The sequence below is a fragment of the Dermacentor albipictus genome, chromosome 3 (assembly GCF_038994185.2).
Source record: "Dermacentor albipictus isolate Rhodes 1998 colony chromosome 3, USDA_Dalb.pri_finalv2, whole genome shotgun sequence".
NCBI classification, from domain to species: Eukaryota; Metazoa; Arthropoda; class Arachnida; order Ixodida; family Ixodidae; genus Dermacentor; species Dermacentor albipictus.
The window spans coordinates 126,129,429-126,142,948 of NC_091823.1; positions in this window are offsets into that span (position 1 = coordinate 126,129,429).

Genomic DNA, 13,520 nt, shown 5'->3' on the forward strand with positions numbered 1-13,520 from the left:
TCTGGCGCCACTCTCGCTCTGTCTTGGAGATAATTCCCGATGGGTGCAAAGTGGGGAGGGGGGGAGAGGGGAAAGGCGCTTCTATATCGCCGTTTCAAGTTTCGGGGACGCTTTGAAGGACGAGGCAGCAGAAGCGTTCTGTCCGCTCTGTTCGCGCCCTTCATCACGCGGACGCTGTGGCAGCGAGTGTTCGCGGTCATTGAGTGAAATCTGTTCATGTTTGCACGTGCGCGCGTGACCCCGTGCTTGCTAATTTACGGAGTAAGCGATTGTTTACTGCAGTTTATTCAGGCGATGAAGCTACGAACCTTGGTTCGTGCAGTTGTTCGTGCAGTGGTTCATGCAGCATTGGGGGGGAAACTGCCACATTTTTGTTTTTAAATTTCTGGGGGGTTCAAAAGCAGTGCTGCGTACGCTAGTGTTTGTTTCTGGTCGCGGAACACAACGCACTGCGGTAGCCCAGTGGCTTTGGTGTTGCGCTGCTGAGCTCGAGGTCACGGGTCCAATCACAACCGCAGCAGTCGCATTCCAATGGGGGCAGAATGCGAAAACGCGCGTATATTGTGCATTCCGTGCACGGTAAATAACCCGAGCTGCTGAAAATAAATCTGCAGTTTTCAATTACCGTGCGCCTCATAACAAGATCTTGATTTTGGAACCTAAATCCTCAAAATTTAACTTTACGTAGCGCAATTACATTTACAATCGACACTGTTGAGTGCGCCTACTGAACTTGTTATCTCGTTGCTGTGCTCTCTTTAGTAGCCAATGCTATATTTTTTAGATTTACTTATGGTCAGAATCCATTGTGACAAATCCGGGTCTTCCTTAGCATAGGAAGCCAGCTATCGCTTAAGCGTGTGATATATCAACAAACATGTTCAAGGAAAATCGATATTTAGAGTTCGATGTAATTGCAGAACATGACAAGCTTGACGAAAGAATGATACACCGCATGTCGGTAACATGTCGGTAACATCATTTCAGCATCAAACAAAACCCTCGGTTTTCTAAAACGTCACCTTCGTCTTGCCCCACCACATGTTAAATTGCTCGCGTATAAATCACTTATAAGACCCAAATTAGAATATGCATGCCCCATCTGGAGCCCACTTCAAGCATATCTAATCACCGCATTGGAAGCTGTGCAGAATCGTGCTGCCCGATTCATTCATTCCTCATACTCATATGACGTCAGTGTTTCATCCTTGAAAGCTACATCCGGACTGTCACCCCTCTCTTTTCGTCGTCGCATTGCTAGCCTCACCCTTTATCACAAATTCTTTTGTTCTCCTCTCAATCAAGCACCGTATATCGCCGCCGCATCACGCATATCTCACCGCACCAGTCATCCCCTTCAAGTTGCCCGCCCATTATCACGTACTACTACGTTTTCAGCCTTGTTATTTCTTCGAGCAGCCACGGACTGGAACGGCCTACCCCATGACATCGTCGCCATCGCTTCAACACCTGCTTTTCAAGAACGCGTAACAGATAATAATAATAATATTTGGGGTTTTACGTGCCAAAACCACTTTCTGATTATGAGGCACGCCGTAGTGGAGGACTCCGGAAATTTTGACCACCTGGGGTTCTTTAACGTGCAACGCGTAACAGATCACCTTCAATGTTAAATCACCATCGCTGTTTGTTTTCCTCACTACAAATGTAATCCCACCCCTTATGTAACACCCCCTGAAATGGGGGCCTTTAAGGAATGAAACTGAACTGAACTGAACTGATTACAACCAGGACAGGAACCCGAGGGCCTGCCTAAAACAGAAGACGTTATCTGGTATTTCTTCTCCTGCATTTTAATCTTTCTCTCGCCAGACTCATCTCGAATATCAGAGGAGTCGCAATCTTGCACGACGACTCTTCGCGTCCTATTAAGAGTCAAACGACCCACACACAAATGTTGACTCTTGTTTTGTGACTCTACCCGCGCGAAAATGGGTCTTCGTAAGAAAAAAGAGAGTCAAGTTGCTGTGACTCACTTTTTACTCTCTTTTTTCTTAGAGTGTACAGTTACTAACTGGGACAAGTTCCGACAGCTGATCTCAGAAGCACCATCTCAAGACAGCCTATTTAAACTTATGAGTGAGTGCTTACAAAAAGCTACAGTACAACGAAGACGGAATATCGGCAAACCAAATCCCGATCTAAAGCTTTTGCGGCTCCGCGCATGTCAACGGCGCGCTTATAGACGGGCACAGCGCTCTAAACGACGCACCGACTGGACTATATACAATCACCTTGATGCAGCCATACGGCGGCATACAAAACAGCTTCGTCGCAAGAGCTGGGAAGCTTTGTGTAGTTCGTTGCATACTGGAAGTGGTTTTGGAAATGTATGGCGCATACTGAAGGCTCTCCGCACTCCTGAAATCTGCAAGAATCCTACGGCTACATTGAGCATAGCGACTGGCCAGTCACCAAAAGTAATAGCAGAGGCATTTGCAGACATTTTCGTATCTTCTCAATCCAGTGACACCACAATTGGCGACATTCCTTGTTTGACAAGTCACAGCACCGTAATCGCTTCCTACGGTCCAGCTTGCCAGATGGACGAGGCAGATTTCACTCTTGAAGAGCTGCGACACGCGCTGAGCCTCTCCAAACGCCGCACTGCTCCAGGCGCAGATGGTGTGACGTACCAAGCATTGCGGAACGTTGATAAGAGTTCCCATGACCGTATATTGGACGAGTATAACGAAGTATGGAGAACCGGTGTAATCCCTGCTGAGTGGGAATCGTCCGTGGTAATACCAATTTTAAAGCCCGGGCGTCCGGCAAGGCATCTGAAGTCCTACCGACCAATATCCCTAACTTCAAACATCATGAAGTTAATGGAGCGAATGGTCTTGTTTCGCTTAGATGTTAGGGTAGAGGAGCTGAATTTTTTCCCTGATATCATGAGTGGCTTTCGTCGCCGCCGTTCGGCTCTGGACAGCATATTAGACCTTGTCTCAGCACTCGAATTTGCTAAAGAAAACAAGCATTCCGCCTACATGCTCTTCCTAGACATACAGCAAGCTTTCGATTCAGTTCCGCATAAGGCGATTATTTTCGCTCTTGCAACCGCGGAAATTTCGGGTCGTCAGCTCCAGTTTGTGCATAATTTTCTATCGGAGCGCCGGATGAAAGTGCGTGTCGGAGGAGTAACTAGCGAATACCGAAATGTGAAGTGTGGTGTTCCACAGGGCAGCGTATTATCACCGCTTTTGTTTAACGCAGCACTCGCCGCGCTTCCAAGTCGTTTGCCTCGAGACACTGACTTCCTTGTGAGCATAGCTGTCTACGCCAATGACATTGCTCTGTGGATAAGCGGCCCTTCGCACCTTCGTCCGCGACTTCGTGCAAGCTTGCAAAGAGCTCTCAACGCTACTTCGGAGTACTTAGGTGAAGTTGGCCTGCTCATATCACCTGCTAAGTCGGCTGCAATAGCATATCACCCTAAACAACACGCTCGTCGAACAATGAGCCGACTGTATCTTGACGAAACGCCTATAAACTGTGTGCGACAACACCGTTATTTGGGCCTAATTGTGGATGATCGCATCTCTTGGCGTCCTGCCGTTAAATCTGTACGACGCAAATCGCACTCCCTTGTTAAGTATGTGGCCGCCTTAACTGCTCGAGGTGCTGCTTGCGACCAAACAACGGCTCTTGAGGTGTACCAGTCATCTGTACTCTCAGGCATGCTGTACGCATTACCAATTTTGAACATACCACCTAGTTTGATGGCCCAACTGGAGCGAGATCATCACATTGCCCTTCGACTTATACTTGGATTACCTCGTGAGGCGGAATCTATTGCATTACTTACTGAAGCGCATCAGTTACCCCTGAGGCTGCAAGCAGATCAGAGAGCTCTGTATCACATTGAGCGTCTGAACCTCGCATCGAATGGTCAATCGCTCCTTGATCGTCTGATTCACCGCCCATTATCTCGCATGGGAAAAATGGCGGCATTATCTATGGGTATCACTACCATTTCTGAACATGCTGCTTCAGATACGTCTCCACCTCCAAAAAGTATCACGAAACAAGTATTCCCCATTTTCCTCACAATCCCTGACATGCACAAAAAGTCTGATATGGCTGTTTCGGCAATATTTCAATTGGCTCAGTCTCACTTGTTCGAAAAGTTTCCAGATTATCTTCAAGTTTTCACGGATACATCTGTACACAACGACGGTCAAGGCGCCTCTGCAGCTTTTTACTGCCCTTCAACTCAAGTACGACGTATCTTTCAAATACCTCATCCAACTTCGTCAACAACTGCGGAACTAGTAGCGAATAATGTTGCACTGAAATACGTGCAAGAGGAGTTAATTACACCGAAGGTTGTCATCTTTACGGACTCCTGTGCTGCCCTTAGCAGGTTACAACGCAGTGAGCTTGATTGTCCACTTGTGCGCAGCATTAATGACTCTGCGAGCAAAATTACATGACGTGGGGTATCTCTCGTTGCTCAATGGATACCTTCACACGTAGGAATTGCCGGAAATGAAGAGGCTGATCGGCTCGCTTCACGTTGCGTTCATAACAACTGTGACTGCCAGAAATTATGTGCAAGCTTGATGACGCTCGTCTGCTGATTCGTCGCCAGCTACTCAAGCAGCATCCAGATCAGCGCGTCGCAAATGGAACGCTCCAGCCCCGTGTTCGTGGTCGAGGCTTGCCTCGTCGCGCTAGAGCACAACTGCTCAAGCTGAGGGTTGGTTGCGTGAACGTGCACGAACGTTTATACAGACAAGGGCGTGCGGGAAGTCCATTGTGTACGTCTTGTGGCTGTTACGAGACACTTCAGCACCTTATACTTGAGTGTCCCACTTTCAGTGCGCAGCGCATGTCGCTACTGCAGAAACTATCATCTCCTTGGCCTGCGGTGTGCGACATTCGAGGAATGTTTATACCCCAGTGGCTGTGCATCTAAACGTGATCAGCTGTGTTTATACATATATATATATATATATATATATATATATATATATATATATATATATATATATACAGTAAAAGCTCGTTAATTCGAACCGCAAGGGGAAGCCGCTTCAGTTCGAACTAACGAAAGTGAAGGAAGGCAACAGTACGCTGCGATTTAGAAGCAGTAGGGCATGTCAGAAATTTGGCCTGTCAGAAAGTGATGGCGTGTGCCGCGGGCACACGCCATCTTCAAGTCGAAGCTTTGGGTCCGACTGTGCCACACCACCGATGTCCACCGAAACGAACGTTAGCCGAGGCTTAACACCATCACAATGAATCGCGACGGCCGATATACCTCCTAAGCTGAAAACAGAAGTGCACAACTGATGAAGACTGCCGAGACAAAGACGCTGAACATGTGAAGGTGGCGAAAGCCTTGATTCGTTGGTTCTTGATTGCAAGCGCAGCTGCGACGTACTTGATTCGCTGTGTTTTGGAGCTTGCCGTGTCATCTCCGAACAACATTAGCAGCTGTACAAGATTTGAAGAGCCTCCGAGATTCGCAACGGGCAAGAAGTCTCGGAGGTTACGTAGAACGGAGAGGCGGCAGCCGCCGCTGCCTTCTGGCTGACCCCGCGTCGGTTAGATTTTTTTCCGATTTTGCCTTCTCTCGCCGTTCTCTCCGTTTCGGAGGCAACACAGCCGTGTGTGTAGGCAGTAGACGCGTTTCTCTGGCCGTGTGCTAGGCGAGCGTAGTTCGAATTATGCGCGAGGGAACCTTCTCGCGTTCGAATTAACGGACTTTTTTATACATAGACTTCTGTGGAGCTTGGCCGGACCAAATCGTACAGTTCGAATTATCCATAAATTCGAATTATTGAAGTTCGAATTAACGAGCTTTCACTGTATATATATATATATATATATATATATATATATATATATATATATATATATATATATATATATATATATATATATATAAATATGCTGAGTTTCTTCATAGTTCAGCACGCAGAACCCGAAATAACCTATGCAGGACCGAGACGACGAGCCTTTTGGGAGAGGCATTAACGCTTTTGGCTGGTGGACCGGCATTCGTCCACCAGTCCACCAGCCGAAAACGTCCGGTAAATACGTGATCCAAAAAATTCCTCATCTCTTACCAGCATATATATATATATATATATATATATATATATATATATATATATATATATATATATATATTCCATCCCCTTCCAGCTCTGCAGCGTGACAAGCTTCCCACAAGTCACACACATACACATTTTTCCACTTTACCGCTCCAATACTCACGTATTAATAGCCTTTTTCATTGTTTTGTCCAGCTATGCGGCTCTCGTTTTTTTATCACCGATGGCGCCGCAGGGTTTACTGAGCACTCCCGTAGCGTTGATGAGACAGTATGGCGGCTGCGGTGAAGTATAGATCTATCACGGCTGCGAAAAATCTCAAAAGTAATTATCCTGGTGATAGAGGGACTATGTTCCATAATAATGAAAGCTTATTACTGTTTTATTTTCCTTAGGTCCATGCCTTCGAATTCAGACATTTTTGGTTTACTTTCTGCGAAAAACCATCCCGACTCTACTTTCCTAGAATTTAAGTTTTCTAGCCGCACGAAGATATTTCAACAGAATTAAAATATATCAAGACCATACGAAACACGATCCTTGCACACCTTGCCAAAAACGCACCAGTTAAAGAAAAACATTGTTTCAATACCAGAGATAAAATCATCGCTCGATGTCACAGGCTTTATTACCGCTACATGTTACGACCCCATGCTTTCTCTAACGGAAGAAATGACTGCGATTGTACAGCGACAGTCGCATGAATCCGAATAATAGCATTTACTAGTAGAAAGTTTATGATTGCTGTTCCTATACTGTAAAAATAAAGAGACATAACAAAGAAAGAACAACGCATACCAATATGTACATTAACAAAAGTACAAAGCACGCAAAAGGATGCACACAAAGGAAAAAAAAGACATCACCACCATGTCCGTTCGCCCACCCTGCAAAGAAAGAAGAATAAACTGGAAAATGTTATTTCTAGTAGGGAAACATTATTTCAATGAAAAACAATGCAGCACGACCGGTAGTACTTCGGAAGGGTGCAAGAACTCGCTTCGCTGTCTTCGATGTATCAGTTGCCAGGCTGGCATGCTTTTAGCTTGAATCCAACCAAATCTCCAAAATCAAATCACCTCCAATAGGTAGCCACAGGAAAAAAATATTTTAGCTCGATAAACTTAGTCAAACATTGGCTATTCCATGAAATACTTTAGGGTAAAAAACGCGGAGGAAGCTTGAGGGGTACCAGCTTTCTCGTGATGACAAAATTATCGGTGATGTTTGAGTGCTACCACCCTAATTTAGGGAATTAGCGTGACATTTATACGGCATAAGCCTCGTGAAACTTAGGATGTGTCTCGGGCTATCCCGGCTGAGCTCAGCCGGGATAGCATTTTCCGCGTGGTTCCAACTGGCGGCTGCCGTTAAGCAGAAACTGCAGCTTAATCTCCTGAGGCAATTCATGGGTGCTTCAGTCGTGGAAAGAGACCCCTCCTGGAAGAAGTTCTCCCATTTGACGCAAGAAAAGTGTGGGAAAACCGCCTGCGGCTACGAGAGCCAGCGTAATTCCTGCGGACGGCGCATGCGGTACCTTCTCGGTCGTGGTCTCTTTCCCCCGGCGGGTCATTCTGGTATGGTTCGCGTCTGTAAGAAATAATTCTTGTCACTGCACCCAAGCGTACAAAACCGTGGCAAAAGCCCGGAGGTTTAAAAGACGCCGAGACACTCGCCAAGCTTAATGACCGCTGCCATTCGTGGCGCGTTTGTGCCTCCTCTCTCCCTCAGCGCACGCAACGGTTGGAAAACCGTTGGACTGACTCCCGTGTACCAAACGCCGGCTGTAAGCGTGGCGAGAGCCCGCTCCCTCCCTCTCTTGGGCAAGGGCGTTCCGGTGATGTTGTAAAAGCACCCTCGCCTACATGGTGCAATGCACTTCTGTATCCTTGCAAAAGTACCTTTGAATTGTGCGATGCTAGTAGGGATTGTGTCGCTATAAGCTTGACGAACAGTGTATCGTGTGCAGGTTGCCCCACGTCAATTGAGCCAAAGCTTTAAAAAGGAAAGGCACTCGGGACGCGAGGACAACACTCTTTAAGTATTGGCTGCAGGCCTCAAGTGTGATACGCAAAGTTGTAGAGCACCTTGAGAAACCTTTCAATAGGATGTTGCCAACAATTTAGATCACACGTGGTCCTTTATTCCGCGTTCGAAAGACAGCCCGCGAAATATTAAAAATACCACGTGACGGGGCGATTGCGCACTGTTAGTGTGCTGCTGGATGAACAAGGTCGGCTGCCTGGTCTAGGTATCTGGGCATGCGGCTTTTATCGCATGACGGCGCCAATGCGTGGTGCTGGTCGAGCGGTGGCGAAGCGATAAAGCGTCTAAAGAGATGAGAGAGAACAAGACCATAGCTTTATTTTTTATGCTTGAAGTGGGCAAGAGCTGGTTGCTTGCCGACGGAGTGTAATGAGGTTATGTGGAGCGGCGGCGTTAGGGCCGGAATTATTTTCCAGTGACCTCAAATCCAAAAAGCGCCCTTTGATTGTAATGCGTGTTCGAAGAGGTCGCCATCTGCTGCAACAAAGATTTGGCATCTTATAGGCACATTTTCCTAGGCGTTCTTGATCATGGTGTCAGGGATGGAGTTACAGACTTGTCTTATTTTTTTCTTTTAGGTTCTCTGATATTGTGATGTGTGTCCGGTATATTTCATTCTTTACGTACACCCAGACAAAATGAGGGGAGGTAAATCTGGCGATGGTGCCGGCCAAGCAATGGGCCCATGCCACCCAATCCACTGCTGCAGGATTACTTCATGCAGCCATTTGAAAGCTTTGCTGCTACCGTGCGCGGTAGCGCCATCATGATGATGCCAAATATCCTTGATCCTAGCCAACAGAACTTCGCAAAAAAAATCCACTAGCGCCCCATCAAGGATGCCTTTTCCGTATCCTTCGCCTGTAAGCGTGTTATCAATTAACACGGCGCCAATGATAGTGCCACTGTAAGTACCACACCCCACGTTAACCAACTGCGAGGATCTATTACTGGGCTCAGGCACACGAATGTTCGCTTAACAATCAAAAATTGCCTCATTGAGTCTAATTGATTACCATTCTGGACTGATCGTCTCCTCTCCCCATAACAGTTATTTTATTTATCGATGTGATTATTGATGTTGCTAATTTTTTCGCTTATTCTAATTACGGTTCTCTTCAGATTCAGGTTTTCCTGTCGCACGAATTTTACTTTCAAAGTTCAAACAACCGAAGTTCTGTTTCCTTTTTTTTCATCCGCTTAACTTAATCCCGCGATTCATGACCAATCCCCACTCCCCCCTTGGGAATGCGCCACAACCAAGCAGCTAAACAACAACATTAACTAAGCGAACCTACTCAATCATCATCTTTACATGCGGAACAAGAAGAAAAAGTTAATTTAGAACCACCTGTGCCATTTGTGCGGAGGATAATTATCATCATCATCATCTAAATTGGGACGACGGCGACAGCCTTGTACACGAAGACACGGGCGCCAGCTATAACCACTGCACAAACCTTGAGCACGCATTAGCCGATAGCACCTCTTGGTGCGATCGCGCTCTACCGATTAGTATTCTCCAATACTGTAGCCTAGGCGGAGTGGCTCTGAGGCAGAATACTAGACTTCCGATCTGTTGGCGGTAAGTTCGAGCGTTCACGTAAAAAATAATATTTGGATTCCAGTGACGAAGCCGACGCACGTCGAAACGACCAGGTTAGTGAGCCCATAACACAGATCGTTGTAAAATTTCTTGAGAGTTCCATTTTCCAGTAAGTTGCAATGCATTTCGAAGCAAAGTTTAAAATGCCACCAGATTAAACGCTCTCGATTGGCCAACCGACGAGAGTGCCGACGTGATGAGAGTCGGCTGTGTGTTCAGGGAAGGATGGCAGGCTCGCCCTTTGCGCGCCATTGACCCTACGGATAATCATCCGTTGAGTGGGCGTCGCGATAATTGCGATAAGAGGTAGATAATAGAAGACACATTTTTCTGGTTCTCACTGCGGGTTGGCTTGCATTGCTTGTGGGTTTCGCTGTAGTAGTCTGAGTTACTGACAACTACGCGGCGGGGAGGAAAGAGTGTGTGCGGGGAGGACAGCGAAGGCGACTGAGAAATCGCTATGATTGCCTACTTTTCCACTATGACATCACTTCAAAAATTTATTGCTGCTTCAGGTGCATTGTACGCTGGCATACTTAGGCCATTGTATGGCAAATGATTGAGCTCAGAGCTTTATAGGAGCTCTAAAAGACATGAGATGTCGTGCTAGTTGAGGAGAGTATTCATTCGCCTGTAGCATGTAGGACATATCATTTAGTTGAGGGTATTTTTGTACGGTTGAGTGAGGACCTGTTTGACATATCAAGAAATTGTCGGAGAAAGGTTGTGTTTTGTACTTTCTTTTGTTTTTGAGCAGAGCTACTCTGCGGGACCAAACATTTAAGGAACAGTGCCTGGATTCTATATTGTAGAACTTCATGGTAAGCCAGCATTGCTAGCAGCAATCATTAAGAACGGTGGGAGAAAGCAAAAATTACGGCAAAACTCATCACACCATGGCTGTTGGCGATGATGCGAATAACATGCGAGCGATGTAGCGGCATACTGTATTTCTGAAGGGACGTGTATTTAACACGTGTAATGTCACTGCACATACTTTTCTCGCTTCAGCTGAAAGCCATATACTCCGACATCGTCGAACTTCGCTATGGCACTCGCTATCCAATGTTACCCATGTCCATGCCGCCATGACGAGGACTGCCTGAAGCCGGCGCAGTGACAATGTAATAACAAAGGAATGGTATCGATGGAATGACAAAGGGGGCACAGCGACAAAGGCATGAGGACACTGAGATGTCAGTTCTTAAATTGTGACGATGTTCTAACGAAAACAGCTACAATATGGGGACAACAAGCGCACGAAGATGACCTGACGACGACAGTGCGACGACAACCGGATCAAGAAGGTGTATTGATGACGATGGAATTACCCTGGCTTCATGATGACGATGGCATGACAGCGGATGCATGATGACATCTGTTTGACGATGGCGCAATGGTTATGATGGCATGACAACAGTGGCATAATTACGATTGACTGACGACAGCACAATTAAGATGGAATGACAAACCAGGAATAGCGTCCATGGATCGACGAAGGCAGTATGACGACGACGGGATGACTATATGAGGATGTTACAGAAGTTATGACGGTGCTGAAACGTCTGCGTGACGACGATGGCATTATGAGAGATATGACGATGACCGTGTGATGACGATGGCTGACGACGAAGGACTGACGAGAATCAGATGTCGAAGTTACAAAGACGATGATGTAACGAGCGCGATTGCATCACGAAGAGGGTATGACAACGAATGCATGATGACAACAGTATGACGACTACTCAATGACGAAGGCATGACAACGGCATGTTGACGGATGACGATGTGTGTATGGTGACAACATTGTAACGATGACTATCGGAAAAGCTGTATGATGGCGATGGCTTGCCTACTACGGCATGAAAATAGTCAGATGACGAAGTTGTTTGAAGACGGTGGCATGAACACGATGGCATGGTGACAACGGTCTGACAACTGACGCAGGATAGCCAATGTGAGGCGATGACATCATCACATTGGCGGCATAATCAATATGGAGTAGCAACCGTATGATTAAAATGCAATAGTGAAGAGAGATTTGGATGATGGAAGCGGTGTGAAGACGATGACATGAAGACAATGAGATAATGGTATTGAACTGGGGACAATGATAAAACGTCGGCGTGATGACGACATCACGACATCTGCCTGATTACGTTTGGCTGACTGCAGTATAACGAGAGCTTGAGGACAAAGTTGGAATAAAACAGTCTCATGATAACGATGATATGACAACCAGGGACGCATGATGACGCATAATAGCTGTCCAAGCTATTAGACAACTTGAACCGCTGGGTCGCTGTAGAAGGCGTGACGCCGACAACCTGATGAGTGAGATCCCGAAGGTCGGATGACGACACTTTAACGACCACGACGGCCTCACGGTGGTGGTGCGAGAAGGAATGCTGACGCCGCCGTGACAATGATGGCCTGACGACTACAGCATCATGACCGTAAGCTCATGCCTTATGGCCCAAGTTATTAAACAATTTGGGCCACTGGGTTGGGGTACAAGGTGTGACAACGACATCATTGTGCTAGCAAGATCACTAAGATGTAATAACATCGATGAAACTACCATAGCGGCATCACAACCAGGAGCACATACCTAGTGGCCCAAGCCTTGGGCCTATGATCAATGTAATAGGATGGGTGGATGGATGGATAGATGGGCTGATGGATGGTTGGATGGATGCATGGATGGATGGATAGGCTCAAACGGCTGGAACAGGCAAACAATGCGTTTCACATTAAACGAGTTATGTTGATGTTCTAAGTGATGTGCAAGTGAGGCTGAGGAAGAATTGCTTGCAAAAAAAGACAACGGATGAGAAGGAACGGGGAACTTAGCGATTTCTTCAATTCAGATGTGTAAGCTAGCACTGCGTTCAGCCTGTTTCTCTAGTCCATCCTGAAATGCTAATTTCTGAAATAGCTTTATTGTCTCTTTTATACATTGAAGACAGGGAAAGCAGAGTAAGAAGAAGCTTGTTACAAGATTGTATACTGAGATACTTAAGGCCTACAATTAAGGGAAGTTATCAAACCCATTCAAGTGAACTAAGAATACTACCTATCTTTCCCTTTAAAACAATACTGCAACACAGATTCTTAAAACATGAGAACACCCTAAAGTGAGTGAGGTGTTCTTCATTGAATATATTCCTGCACAAAATTTTGATGCGGATATAGAAATATCGGAGACGTATAGAGAGCCCAATATTTACTTTCCCTGTTCGTCATTTCGTAAATGTAAATCGGTTTCCGGTGCTAGTCATCAATGCACCAAACGTGACAAACATCCTCGGAATATCGGGATACCAATTTTTTTGTTTCCGCCACTTGTGACAAAAGCACAAGGTCCTCGTTTATGTTCGCAAGAGCTCATTTACGTGGTCCATGCCGTGCCTCGCCATAACGACAACAAATATGTGTGATTAACATGAAGAAGAAGAGGCTCTCCATCACATTTATCGCAAGCTACATTTCCCCACCAAGTCGTTTAGACTGCAAAAGGCTTGAATATTTTTATGACAACCTGCAGTCCTTGGATAATTACAGGAGATTTTAATGCTCACCACCTAATTTTCGGATGTACAAGAACCACTTTAAGAGGCAGGATTCTTGTATCTTTTGCTTCGGACCATGACCTCCGCCTTTTGAACAACTGCAGCCCAAGATTTTTGAAAGGGTCGTCGCACAGCGGCTGCCTAGATCTTACTTTCGTGTCACGATGCCTTACTTCGAGCGCTAACTGGTTTACTGATTTCAAAACACGT